This window comes from Cervus elaphus, chromosome 18 (genome assembly GCF_910594005.1).
Source record: "Cervus elaphus chromosome 18, mCerEla1.1, whole genome shotgun sequence".
NCBI classification, from domain to species: domain Eukaryota; kingdom Metazoa; phylum Chordata; class Mammalia; order Artiodactyla; family Cervidae; genus Cervus; species Cervus elaphus.
The window spans coordinates 107,284,895-107,297,159 of NC_057832.1; the positions used below are offsets into that span (position 1 = coordinate 107,284,895).

Here is a 12,265-nt window from a genome sequence, read left to right on the forward strand (position 1 = left end):
CACATCAATCAGTCTTTGGGTACAGGCAGGCCCCTGGCCAAGCATAACACGGTCCAGAGACTCTCTTACGTTGGGGCAATGCCTGGGGAGGGGCTCAGCTGGAGACTCTCAGCAGCCAGTGCTTCTGGAAGCTGGAAAACTAAGCACCTTCGTCCTAAGAAGGCATGTGGGCAGCAACCCACAACGTCCACCACACACCTCTCTAATACTCATGACAAACTAGGAAATGGATCATTTTATTATCCCTATTTTACTGATGGAACAACTAACATGAGAAAGTTTAAGGAAATTATAAAAGCCATCCAGCTCAGAAGTAATGAGGCCAAGACAAAAGCCCAGATGTCTGGCTCCAACAGCTCCACCCATCTGTATTCCCTCTGAAAGGGAGGAGGGAAGAGAAGGAAAGGCATAGCAGGAGAGAGAGGGATGGACAGGATGGTACAGGGGTTGGGCAGGCAGTGGCATGAAGCGACCCATGAGATGCTCTGGTGTGTGGAGGGCAGAAGGGCATTTTAAGGACACAGTCTGATGTCCAAACGGAAGTTGAACTGCTGTCATGGAAATGCCCCCTCCTATGTATTTCCCACCTGCTCTTATATCTTCAGGAAAGGGAAACTCTACTCCTGGCTTAAAGGCAGTTGGGTTTTATGAATGTGAAAACTGAATAAGAGGCTGAATTTTACATCTAGGTCAATGAATACAGAATAGACTGCCTACTGGGATAGAAAGCTAATCCGAAATTGAACAAATTTAGAAAAAGCATGAGCCTGGGAACAGAAATAACCTTACGAATGTAAGCCCTTTGGGAAACCACAGAATTTAGGGGAAAGAATTTAGATTTCCATAGGGTTCTTCCCAGTAAAACTAGCAACAGGAATTGTTTATCTTTAGAGCCTCCCCCTCCCTGTTTCCAGGCTAGGACACTTTCCGACTGCCTTCAGTTCCTCGTCACTCCCGGCACCTTTGCTGCTTCCACCACAATCTTGTTCAGCTGGTGATGTCACTGAGAAAATAACACAACACAGCTTCGTTAACTGAAAACAGTTTAGGATATGTCCCTAAGAAGGAGGTCAGCAAGAGACCCGTCTTGTCTAAGCTATGGTTTTTCCAGTACTCATGTACGGATGCGTCAGTTGGACCATTAAGAAAACTGAGCTCTAAAGAATTGATGCTTTTGAACTGTGGTGCTGGAGAAGACTCGTGAGAGTCCCTTGGACTGCAAGGAGATCCAACCAGTCCATCCTAAAGGAAATCAGTCCCGAATATTCATTGGAAGGACTGATGCTAAAGCTGAAGCTCCAATACTTTGGCCATCTGATGTGAAGAGCCAACTCATTTGAAAAGACCCTGATGCTGGGAAAGATTGAGGGCAGGAGAAGGGAGTGATAGAGGATGAGACAGTTGGATGGCATCATGGACTCAATGGACATGAGTTTGAGCAAACTCTGGGAGATAGTGAAGGACAGGGAAGCCTGGTATGCTGAAGTCCATGGCAAAGAGTTGGACATGACTGAGCAACTGAACTGAAGAGACTCATGAAAATGCAAAAACCTTCATGATCCAAAGGAATAGAGTCAAATGATATTCAAAGTGGTCAAAATAATTTCCCTAAGCTACAACCCAAAATACTGCAAAATAGACAGGTGGAGGGTGGGGTTGGACGCAGCGACCTACTGCCTACTTTGAGACCAGTCGTAGGATGATGCTAGGTTTACAGAGAGGCTTAAGAACGTAGATATGTCTTCTCAACTGGTATCAGGGAGAGAAGGTTCCTGGTAATAAAGAGAGCTCACCTCAGATAATTCAGACAAAAAGACTTTCATAAAGGAATTATTTTAAAGTAAGATTAGGGCCACTTCTCTCATGATCCATGGTTAAGAATCTGCCTTCTAATGCAGAGAACTCGAGTTCAATCCTTGGTCAGAGAATTAAGACCCCACATGCTGTAAAGCAACTAAGCCCATGTGCCACAACTACTAAAGCCTGTGCACTCTGTAGCCCACGCAACACAACTAGAGCGCTCGTGTGCCAGAACGAAAGATCCCAAGTGCTGCAACTACGACCCAGTGCAGCCAAATAAATAAATATTTAAAAAGGAAGGTTAGGGAATATACCAGTCCCTAAACTCAAGACTTATAATAAAGCTCAAGAACCCAGAGCAAGTGGCATTGAAGAAAAGAGATGTAAGGTAACCAGAGACTAGACAGCAGGTGAATGTTTGAATGGTGCAGTAAACCACAATCAGTAACAAATCAGTGTACATCTCAGCCTCCTCTTTAGCAGACAGAGGAAGTCCAGGATCATCAGTCTCTTCTCACATTTCTTACTTGTAAAATCTTTTAGTCACATCTGCAACGCAACCAGACTTGGTCTGAAATCAACTTGGCTCTTCACTGCATCTCTGGGTCCAAGGTAGAGAGCAAAGTACCTCATTTGAGGGCAAATGGCTAGTCAGTGGTGGCGCCAGGAACAGAAATCAGGCTTCACCTCAGCCCAGCCAATCTGCATTATCACTGTATGGCTATCGTCCATCCCACCCAGTTTGGCTTGATGTGTACATGTTCTTTCCATTTTTCCTGCTGACACCCCCAGCAACTAATTCTTCACTACCCAGATCTTCATGCTTCATATGTATCCATCAGGACTAACAAAAAAGAAAAAAAGTGAAAGTATTAGTTGCTCAGTCTGTTTCCGACTCTTTGTGACTCCATGGACTATAGCCCACTAGGCTTCTCTGTCCATGGGATTCTCCAGGCAAGAATACTGAACTGGGTAGCCATTTCCTTCTCCAGGAAATCTTCCCAACCCGGGGATCAAACCTGGGTTTTCCAAATTGCAGGCAGATTCTTTACTGTCTCAGCCACACAGGGAAGCCCCAGTAACAACAAAAAAGTCAGACTAAAACTTTCAATAAGCTAGAAAGAGGAAAAAAGTCTTCAACCTGATAAAAGATTTGTCTGAAAAATCTACAAGTAATATTATACATGAGATTTTCTCCCTAACATTGAAGCAAAGTATGTCTACTTTCATCACTTCTATTCAACATTGTTTTAGAAGTCCTAGCCAGTAGAGTAAAAGAGAAAAATAAGTAAAGAAAAAAAATTGGGGAGGAAAAGGTAAAATTTTAATTTGCAGATGACTTGTGTAAAATTCCTAGCAATCTACAAAAATCTACCAGAATTAATATGTGAATTTGCAGTCATAATGTTCAGAAGCCATATAAAAAAATCTCCTGTATTACTACATATAAACAACTACAAATTGAAAAATAAAAAGCTTAAAATACCATTAAAAATGACATTAAAAAATGAACTATTAAGGTATATATCTAAGAAAACGTGTATATGACCTATACTGAAAACTACAAAACTTTACTGAGAGAAATTAAAGAAGCTGTTTATGAATGAAGATATCATATTTGTGTATTGAAAGACTCAATACCGTTAAGATGTCAAATATTCCCAAAATGATACATGGATTCAACATAATCCCTATTGAAACCCAACTGATATTAAAATGTATATGTGTGTGTGTATATATATATATATATATATATATATATATATATAAAAAATATATAAAATAATAAAAAACCTTGAAAAACAATAAAAAGTTGAAGGACTTTCAGTACTCAGTTTAAGACTTACTATAATGACAAATCAAGAGCATGTGATATCAAAGAAGAATTGATAATTAGGTCAATAAAAAAGAATAAGAGACTCCAAAAATAGACTTACACATGTATGACTTCAAAAGAGGCACTTAAATCAATGGGGGAAAGAATATCCTTTTAACATATAATCTTGAAAAAAAAAAAGGTTATTCATACTGTTAAAAAATTTAACCTTGATCCTTATCACACACTGTATACAAACGATGCTTCAAGAGGAATCACAGATACAAACCTAAATGGTAAAACTATTAAGTATCTAGAAGAAAACATGACCTTGGAGTAGATAATGATTTTTTTTTTTTAGATAGGATGCAAAAAGTTCTAACAACACAAGAAGAAACTGACAAATAGGAAATCATCAAAATTAAAAACTCCTACTTATCCAAAAATGTATCAAAAGATACTTCTTACTCTGCTATCCCCATTCCTGTGCCAACAGTAAAAAAGGTTGTATCAAAACCTCTGAAAAACTGCTCCTTCATAAATAGCAATGAGAACACTGGCAAAATTATCCAAATCATTACTTTTCAGAACTCTGGAAATGACCAACTGATCAGATGAGGCTGGCAGCAGCGCTGACCTTGGTTAGCTACGAGGGCAGACTGAGGCCCTCGTCTTAGGCCAATGGCAGCTTCAATCTGCTCCACTGACCAGACGTGCTGCCCATTCAGGAGTCAAAGCCCACTCCGTCAGCACTGACCATCCCAACCAAGATTTCGTCTTCTCGTCCACCTGATGGCAGGATGGAAATTGCATCAGCCTGCAGTCTTCTAATGCCCAGGATTTGCAGTTGATGTTGTTTGCCCCCACCTCACCCAGGACTGTGATGATACTGGTAAGACCGCACTTGTGTCTCACCCCCAGCCCCAAATTTCAACCACCTGTTCTTGAGAGCCTGAGTGAGGTCAATTTTCTGAAATTTCAGGGAACCAAGAACTTGAAAGGACCCCAACATTTGCTCCATTTTGCCTGGCCAATCCCCACCAAGTCCTCTCTTCATGATTTAGTTTCTCCTACTGGGATGCCCCAGCAGCCAAGTCCCTGGACTAAGCAAATGCCCCATGGGCACTGTCTGTCAGGCCTTTGTGCAGATACCCTTAACTTGCAGGACTATTCTCTCTGCGCCCTCTCCCTCAACCCCTAGTGGCAGCTAGAGAATGAAAGAAATCATGAAACTTTCTTTACTAACAAGGTAGTCTGAACAAAGCAACATGTTCTCGCCTATCCTGTTTTTACTGATTTACAGGAATGGAAAGAAGGGTTGGGTGGAACAATTTTCTAGCCCTCTCCGTAGGCAGCTCTGGCAGCCCTGCAACCTTAGAATGTATGCTCCTTAGTATGTTTGTGCTCTTCGGCTTTGAAACTTGACCATAAGTCCAAGGTAACAGTAAAAACCCCCCACTAAGGGTTTTTCAGAAAGGGGGAGGCAGTTTATATTTAGGAAAAACAAAATGAGCTTCAGAATCAGACTTTTAGACACTCAATACTTATATTCATAGTAGTACATGTCTGTATGTACTACACAGCAGTGCAATGAATTGCTGGCTCTACAGAAGGACAGCACTTATGGTCCCTCCCCTTGTTAAACTTATGACCCTGGGACAGAAAACAGGTAAGAAATAATAAATACATGAATTATTGCTGAGAGATACAACTGTTATAAAGGGAATGATAGGAACAAGTGGTGCAGAATGGGAATGATGGTGATGAGGGACCCTACCAGGAGGAGATGACAGAAGCAGGATTTAAAGTAACCTGGAGTAGAAGTCCTGCTCTCCTACTTGCCAAATACATGATCTACCATGACTCAATGTCTCAGACTCAATTTCTTCATCTGTAAAACAGGAAGAGTAATTTACACCACACTGGGGTTGTTGTTAAAATTAATTAAGAATATTAAAACACATCTTTTTCCTATTACTTTCCTAGAACACAATAAAGGTTTTTTAAAAAGGCATCTAAGGTGAAAAACCAAAAAACAGATTAGACACTTATTAACTTTGTAACTCTGGACAAGCCATGTAAAAGCTCCAAGCCTTCTTTTCCTCAACTATAAAAGAGAGAAGGTGATATCTTACAGACTGTATGAGGCTATAAACTACCTTGAAAAATAAAAATATTTCTTTGTAAAGTTCCAATGTAGTTGATACGATAAAGTAATGAATATACTCTCTTAAGCATGGGTAGACTTATCATGAAACTAATGAAGCTTAAATTTTTGGGCCTCTCACTTGTATGGGCCACTGTGAGCACCAGGAGACACAGAACTTTGCATGTGGGAGTGTGAGACACGATATAGAGAGGAAGGATTTACATGTAAACATTCCTGGTGTGTTGTCTAAAGAGAACACAGGAAAAGTAGGGGCTACATATCAAAGACTCCGGGTCTACAGAAAAAATGTCTGTCTTGGATACTGGTACTCGATGATAGAAGGAAAAAAAACTCTTCCTTGAATATTAGGCTGTAAGCTAACCCTTACATAGGTTTGCTCCCTGAGTTGTCCCAAAGATTCAACCCAAATATTTAGAATAAAGTAATTATGGGTTAAAAAATTGTCTTAAGTATCTAAGGAGTAAATACAAGCCCTCCCTAGAAAAACCAATTCTTTAAACCTAGGTCTCAAAGAATTTCAAGAAAGTACCAAAACACATGAAATCTCTTATCAAAAATCGCAAACACAGAAGAATCAACGAGTACAAGCCAGCAAAAACAAGAGACTCTACTAAAATTATCATGACTAGAATATAAAACCATGTTTGGTGTCCTTAAAGAAATAAACAATGGGAGCAAAATTAAAATTGATAAGAGACTATTACAGTTAAAATAAAGAACTAATTTTTAAAAAGACTAAAGATCACTTTTAATAAGGAAAACTAATTAAAAGCAAATAAATGAGCACATACTATATACAAGCAACAGAAAAGTTAGCAAACTACAGTGAAGATTTAAAGAAATTATCCAGAATGCATAGTAGAGATAGAAAATTGGAAATGAAAAGAAAGTTAGATGCAAAAATCAGTGAGAAAGTAGATCTAACATATGTCTATTAGAGTTTCAGAAAGAGAAAAGAGAGAACTGCCCAGAGGCAAACTTAAAGACATATTAGAAAGTAATCAAAACACCCAAATAAAAGATCTTTGTCCATGTGGTGGAAGACTTTTTAAAGACGTCCGTTCTTCATGAATGATCTAAGGGTTCATAAAATTCCAATCAAAATTCCCATAGGCTTTTGGGTGAACTTGACAGACCCATTCTAAAATTTACATAGGAGAGCAAAGAACAAGAGTAGCCACGATTCCAGAAAAAAAATCTGGAAGTAGGGTTAGCATTAACAGATATCAAGACTTGCTATAACATGTTGACAAATAATACAGTGTGGTTTTGACACAAGAATAGACAAGCTGACCAACGAAACAAAAAATGTGATTCAGTAACAAAGCAAAAAGTATATGGGAACTTGATTTATGACAGAACTGGCACTGCAGAAAAGGGAGAAAAAGATACATTTTTCAATAAATGATCCCCCCAAAAATTATTATCCAGACAGAAAAAATGAGACCCTACCTCAAAGGATGCATAAAAATTGATCCCAAGTAGATTAAAGATGGAAAAGTAAACCACAAAACTAGGTAACGTTCATTAAATAATACAGGAAAGCATCCTTGTATCAAAGTGGAGGGAAGCATTTACTAAATAAACATATACAAAAATGCAGATATCCTAAAATGCTTTACAAATTTAATTAAGTCATTCCATTTATCAAAAACACTATGAAGAGAATGAAATAACAAACCACAAAATAGAAAAGATGTCTTCCACAAATGTAATTGACAAAGCATTAGTATAAATCCATAACACAAAGAACCCCTCTCCCCACCGATAAAATAGAAAAAAAGTGGAGAATGATGGAAGGAAGGAAGAGAGGGAAGGAGGGAAGGGGGAAAAGAGAAGAAAAAGAAGTGGAAATTCATCTCCTCCCTCTCTCCCCCATTCATTCTTTCCTCTACCATTTCAAACCACTCTGTCCACATTGGCAAAATTTTTAAAGTTTATTTCTAATATCAACTCTTGGAAATATCAACCATTGGAGAGAGAGAGAACTTATAAACTGTTAAAAGGTGTACAATAAGGCACAATCACTTTGAGAAACACCTGGCTGTGTGTGTGTGTGTGTGTGTGTGTGTGTATGCGCGCTAAGTTGCTTCACTGTGTGTGTGTGTGTGTGTGTGTGTGTGTGTGTGTGCGCGCTAAGTTGCTTCAGTCGCGTCTGACTCTTTGAGACCCTATGGACTGTAGCCACCAGGTTACTCTATCCATGGGGATTCCCCAGGCAAGAATACTGGAGTGGGTTGCCATGCCCTCCTCCAGGGGGTCTTCCTGACCCAGGGATCAAACCCGAGTCTCTTAAGTAACCTGTATTGGCAAGTGGGTCCTTTACTGCTAGAGCCACCTGGCAAGCCCCCGAAGGTAAACACAGCACAATATTTACCAATGACACACCAAGGTCCAGATCCTAGATATCTCTGGCACATACACACAAGATGCTATCAAAAATATTATATCAGCATTGTTTATTATAAAAAAAATAGAAGCTGCCCAAATGTCCAATGAATGCAGAATGGATAAATACACTCATAATGAGAAATAACACTCCACGGCAATGAAAATGGATGAGCTACAGCTCCACACAATGAAACAGAAGCGACTTGGGAAAAGTGGTGATTGAAAAACACCAATCCTAGATGTACAGTTGTGTCTACTTATATGACATCCAAAAAAAAACACAAATAGGACTACACCATGTATTCTTGAGAGGTGGTGTGGTGTGGAGGGTAAGAACACACAACTTGGAAAACAGACCACTGGAGTCGGAATACAGGCCGCCACACGTAATACTAACTCTATGATTAGGCAGTTATTTAACCTCCGCATACTTCATTTCCTCACCTGTACAATGGGTCTACCTACCTCTGAGGATTGTTTTAGGATTAAATGAATACATGGCACCTCAAATGTTTGCCATATAGAAATCACTATAAAGTTTTATGCTGCCACAATTAAAGATATCAATACTTGGTTAACAGAATAATGAAACTCAAGGGAATGATAAGTAAAAAATTTAGTTCACTTAAAGGAGGTTGAAGGATGGATTAAGGACATCAGAGGCTATGGTAGTGCTCTTTGTTATTAAAATGGGTAGCAAATTCTCAGGTATTTTTTATGTCATTATTCTTTATAACTTACAAACATTTTATAAATGTTTTGTTGCATTCTGTTTCCTCCTTCCACTGAAAAATAGTTTAAAATGCTGTAAAATCAGAAATAAAAGGGGTAGGGGAGTTCAAACAGTCAAGTTACTGCTGTCCATTCAAAGCCACCACCCTAGAAAACACACACAAAAATCTGTCAGTAACAGATGGCATTTTCCTGAGATTCCAGTACCTTGTTCAAAATATTAGTGATTTTTCTTTTTTGGAAATGCCTCCAGAGCCTGCAGCCCTTCTTTTGAGCATTCTGAATGCTGACAGTTCTCATCCTTTGAGGGGAGATTTAATTTTTCTCCGAATAGCAGCAAGTGATTTGAAACCAACTTTGATAGAGATGCATGATTTTGCTCTCTGACACATAAGTGAGGTAACAGTGTTTCATAAAACAGTTTCTCAAAGTAATTTCAAAACATAATGGACTTCCAGGCTCAGCAGAGTAATCAAATCCAAACTCCCTCACAACTAAGGAACTAGATCTGCCAGGACCCTGACAAATGGCTAGACAGCTTTGACTCAGAATTTACAAATAACACAAAGTCAGACAGAACACCCTGGAAGATGGGTGGTGATAAGCACTGATATCTACTCATTAATCTAATTGCTACATTTCCTAAGCATATAGCCTTACTGGTCAATATTGGACCACTGTTTCCACTGATAGATGTCTTATCATCAGATGCATCAGCTCTTTTCCAGAGGAGAGTAAGGTGGTAAATATTATTTATGATTTACCTAAGACACTGATACAAGTAGCAACCAGATTATGGCCAAGTGCAGAAATCCTGCTCAAACAGGACTTGGCCTTCAGTTTGGAAGTAATTAGCAATATTTGTGGAAGTGATTTCCATCTTGACCATAGGGGAATCATGAAAAAGGATCACATGCATTGTTAAAATTTAGACACAAATTATCTATGGAATTTCCTAAATCTATTACTGTAATAATCCTACCCAATAAATGAAATGAGGCTAATTAAAGGTATTTACTTATATATATGTACATAATATATACCTTACTTATTTATATTTATGTATGCAATGTATGTAATATACATTTACATACATTGTATTTCATGCTAGTTCATTGTGATTTCTTTATTTAAGTCTACATAAAATACGTGTTTAAGAACTCCAGGGAATTTAATAGAGATTGTCATTAAACTTATTAAGCTACAATTTCACCTGCACAATTTCAACCATGGAATCTTTTACTATCACCAATCTTCCAGAAACGCTACCATTTGCAATATTTCTCAGACATTATTGGTCCAAGTCTCTATGATCAAATTTGCAAGACCTCTCACTATCTGTGATACAATTTAGTTGAATGTGGAAATCTTTCCTCTTCAAAGAAACTAGGTTGTTTTAAAATCTGTTCTTTTTGATTTTATATTCTTTTCTATCATCAATATTTATTCACGTCTTCCAATTTGAAGGTAATTCTCCTTCATGGAATTACCTGAAGCAACATTAGGCAAAAATCCAATTTTAAATTTTCACAGATCTAAAATTCTAACATCATTTTCTTCAAAGATTCTTTGAAGGATATTCAAAAATGTTAAAAACACCCAACACATACTTGCTTTTAAGTATATATTTTAAACAATTCAGAGTGTTTTAAAGCAATTTTCACCTTTAAGACTGAATGTCCGTAATTGTTACTTTTAAATTTTTCTTCTATTCTGTTGCACCAACATGTAGACATTTACCCCAGAAAAAGGACAATGATATATCCAGCACAGAACTGGAGACGGAGACGTGGAAAGGACAAGAGAAGCAGAGGTGGGGCAGAGGGGAGCAGGATGAGTTGCCCAAATTCCCCATGAGACCTTGGTGCATGAAATTGAACCTGTAAATTAAGAGGTAGCCAGTATACCATAACTATCACACAAATTGGTCCTGAATAAAATCCTTCCACATTACTACTTATTTCAATCCACCCTGCTATAAACTGAATGTTTGTGTCTCTCCCACCCAAATTCATGTGTTGAGGCTTGAACTCCTAATGTGATGGTATTTGGAGGCAGGGCCTCAGGAAGACAATGAGGTTTAAATGAGGTCAAGACAGCGGGGCTCCCATGATGAGATCAGTGTCCTTATTTAAGAAAAGGAAGAGATCAGAGTTCCCCCGCCACACACACACACACACACACACACTTTGTGAGGACACAGTGACATAATGCAAAGGTTGTCAGCAGAACAGAAGGAGGACCTTTATTATGAACCAAATCAATGAGCACCATGGCCTTGGACTTCCCAGCCTCCAGAGTTGTAAGAGATACATTCCTGTTGCTTAAAAGCCACCCAGTCTGTGTTTGTTTGTTGCTGTTGTTGTCTTTCTGCATCCCAAGCTAAGACACACCATTAGCATGGTAAGAAGACATCTTACTGAAATTAAATGCTAACTATAAAATCACTCCCTTGCTGAAGGAACAGAGATGCCCAGATAGAGTATGGACGTGGACATGTGGGCGAAGGGGCGGGTGGGATGAACTGGGAGAGTAGCACTGACATATATACGCCACCATGTGTACACACTACCGTGCGTTACTTTCCTGGGCTCCAAAATCACTGCAGATGGGGACCGCAGTCATGAAATTAAAAGACACTTGCTCCTTGGAAGAAAAGCTATGACAAGCCTAAGCAGTGTATCAAAAAGCAGAGACATTTACTTTGCTAACAGAAAGGTCCGTATAGCAAAGCTATGGTTTTTCCAGTAGTCATGTACAGAAGTGAGAGTTGGACCATAAAGAAGGTTGAGCACCAAAGAATTGATGCTTTTGAACTGTGGTGTTGGAGAAGACTCTTGAGAGTCCCTTTGACTGCAAGGAGATCAAACCAGTCAATCCTAAAGGAACTCAACCCAGAATATTCACTGGAAGGACTGATGCTGAAGCTGAAGCTCCAATACTTTGGCCACCTGGTGTGAAGTGCCGACTCACTAGAAAAGACCCTGATGCTGGGAAAGATTGAGGGCAGGAGAAGGGGGTAACAGAGGATGAGATGGTTGGATGGCATCATGGACTCAATGGACATGAGTTTGAGCAACCTCTGGGAGACAGTGAAGGACAAGGAAGCCTGGTGTGCTGCAGGCTATGGAGTCCAAAGAGTTGGACATGATGGAGTGAATAAACAACGTGTAAAACAGATGGCTAGTAGGAAGCTGCTGTGTAACCCAAGTTCAGCTTGGAGCTCTGAGATGACCCAGAGGGGTGAAACAGGGGGAGGTGGGAGGGAGGCTCAAAAGGGAAGGGAAGGACATGGATACATAGAGCTGACTGATCGCGCTGTACAGCAGAAACCAACCCGACATTGTAAAGCAATT

The 12,265-nt window shown here is 39.3% G+C and overlaps 1 protein-coding gene across 11 annotated transcripts in view; it reads right to left on the minus strand.

The window, feature by feature from the left end:
• The window catches only part of DGKI (diacylglycerol kinase iota), a 489,355-nt gene that overhangs the window by 327,242 nt on the left and 149,848 nt on the right, over nucleotides 1–12,265 (minus strand). The gene's annotated exons all lie outside the window — the stretch shown is intronic.